This window comes from Montipora capricornis, chromosome 1 (genome assembly GCF_036669925.1).
Source record: "Montipora capricornis isolate CH-2021 chromosome 1, ASM3666992v2, whole genome shotgun sequence".
Taxonomy (NCBI): Eukaryota; Metazoa; Cnidaria; class Anthozoa; order Scleractinia; family Acroporidae; genus Montipora; species Montipora capricornis.
The window spans coordinates 26,958,032-26,960,531 of record NC_090883.1 but is presented as its reverse complement, the minus strand read 5'-3'; the positions used below and the strand labels follow the sequence as shown (position 1 = coordinate 26,960,531).

The following is a 2,500-nucleotide window of genomic DNA, read 5'->3' as shown; positions in this document are numbered from 1 at the left end:
CTAGATTGAACTCAAAGTATACCAATCTCACTGTCATCACGTGCTACGTACCCATAGAAGATGCTATGGAGGCGAAGAAAGATGTTTCAACAAGTCATTCAAGAGGTACCATCGCGTGTTGTGCTGCGTGTGATTCAGTGGAAGTTTTAACGTTTGCGTTAGAACGGACAATGATGGCCGTGCCCAGATTATTAGGAAGAACCGGTCTGGTGACATCAGCAACAACGGACAGGCTCTGCAATTATACAATACAATACAATGCAATAAAACCTTTATTTATACACGATATTACAAGCTTGTGGGGTCGTGTAAGAAATAACAAATTAGTGATAAAAATGCTAAAAATTGTTAAAACGACATTCAAGGGAATAAAATGAAATCCTGATTCATAATAACATTGGCATTTTAAAATTTAAGAAAACAATTAAAGATATATGAAATTCTCGGATCTATTGTTGATTATTTGCGGGGCTAAAACCTTGAAATTAAAATGGTTAAAAGCATAACATTTGACGACATTTTTCAAAAAGGATTTCATGTCCGTGCAATCTAAAATATAATATTTTGAACGACCTATGGCGTTTCAGAGGACAGTCCCTCTATAGGCAATGAAGTTTTGACCGTATTTTGACGCAAAACTCAGAGCTATCAACCCATTTTTCATTCTTGAAACAGATGTGTTACTGTGGGTTATCAACTGTTCAGCTAAAGCGTATGGAAGCATACCATAGAAACCTTTGTAAAAAAGCTTATAGAAAGTTTATATTGATGCATTAAGGTGTTCCACTTTACAGTAGCTAAAACATCTGCAGGTTGGCATGTCCAATGGCAAACCAAAAATGATCCTGGCGGCAAGACAATGTTGTCTTTCCAATGACTTAAACAAGTCCGTTCGACTTAGACTCTCCACACTGGCAACGCGTATGTAATGGATGGCTGGATAACCTTTAGATAAAACGACTCGCACACAAGACTAGGTAGAAACTTGGATTTCTTCAGGAGGCTCAATTTATTTGCGAAATTGTTAATGACTTTTTGCAGATGAGGTATCGAGCTCAGATTTTGATCCAAGGTAACACCCAGAAGTCTGGTCTTAGCCTTATATTCTATGATAGACTTTCTGATATAAATGGCAGGCAGCGGGCCCCTAAGCCGAGCTTTGGAGAGTAATATTACCTCGCATTTGCCAGGATGAGGAGTTAAGCGGCTTTTTGTACACCAGGTGAAAAGTTCTTCAAGTGCACAATTTAGCAAATTACAAGCTACGTCTCGCGTGGAACCGTTGCAGAAAACCATAGTGTTGTCAGCGTATATAACATCTCCAGATATAATAGATGATCGTAAATCGTTCGTGAACAACGTAAACAAAGTAGGGCCTAAAACAGAATCCTGTGGAACTCCGCACCTAACTTGCATTTTCGACGATTCCTTACCATTTATCACCGTAAACTGCTTTCTATCCAACAGATAATTCATCCAGGCGTAGAGTTGACCATCGATGCGAATCAGCCTGTGTAATTTCTCCAACAGGTGCGATTGCGATACACTGTCAAAAGCTTTCTTAAAGTCTACGAGCGCGACGGCAACCGCGAGGCCGCTATCAACAAACCTGCTCCATATCTCTGTAAGGTGAACAAGAAGTAGTTCATTGGAGTGAGCTTTGCAACCTGCACGAGGGAAATAACCTTTGCAACCTGTGCGAAGAAAGGAACATGGACATTAGAGGGACTGTCTCCCTCAGAGGAGGAAATGGGCATCCCCAGATGGCAAGACCCACACCCGGATGGATCATGTCATCATTGAGAGCAAGTCAAAAGAACCCGCTTTAGACGTAAAGGCGCGAAGAGGAGCCGTTGTTGGGAATCTACAACCAGCTGCACAAAATGTGTGGAGAAACCAGAGCAAGGCGAATTGACTTGACCAAACTTAAACTTTTGGAGACCAAGGCAGCCTTTTGAGCTTGAACTCAGAAACGGATTCCAAGCTCTCGAGGAAGATTGGTATCTCCAAGATGACTACTGATGGAGATACAGAGAGTCAGAGATTAATCTAAGGCTCTAAAGGTGGGGGAAGCTGGCGAGGGTTCTGTTGGGAAGAAAGCAAAAGACAGGAAGCAATGGCGGTCCCTGGTAATGGCCTTATGCGCCCAAGGGCCCGAAGAGGATTGAGCTCACTGAGCCCTATTTATTGAGCCAACATCCCAACTCACGTTTTTCAATGGAGAAAGAAATGGATCATGTTTTGTCCTTTTATAATCGATAATACTGACCCTCTTTCTATCGTCACTAGTGCCTTCACGCACCTACTTACCAATTAATTTAGTTTTGCACTTCTGTCTTATTTAAAAGAAAAAAAAAGATCGTTATCTTTGCAACCAACAAAAGCCTTACATGCAATCACCGCTGCAGCGTCCTTTTCATATTTCTAAAGTTAAGATTAACTTTAATTTTTTAATTTTTAATTTTATCCATGCACTTATACCTATATCATTTTATCATCA

At 40.7% G+C, this 2,500-nt stretch overlaps 1 protein-coding gene across 2 annotated transcripts in view; it reads left to right on the top strand.

The window, feature by feature from the left end:
* Positions 1 to 2,500, top strand: part of LOC138037350 (perforin-like protein 1) — a 22,145-nt gene that overhangs the window by 11,209 nt on the left and 8,436 nt on the right. The gene's annotated exons all lie outside the window — the stretch shown is intronic.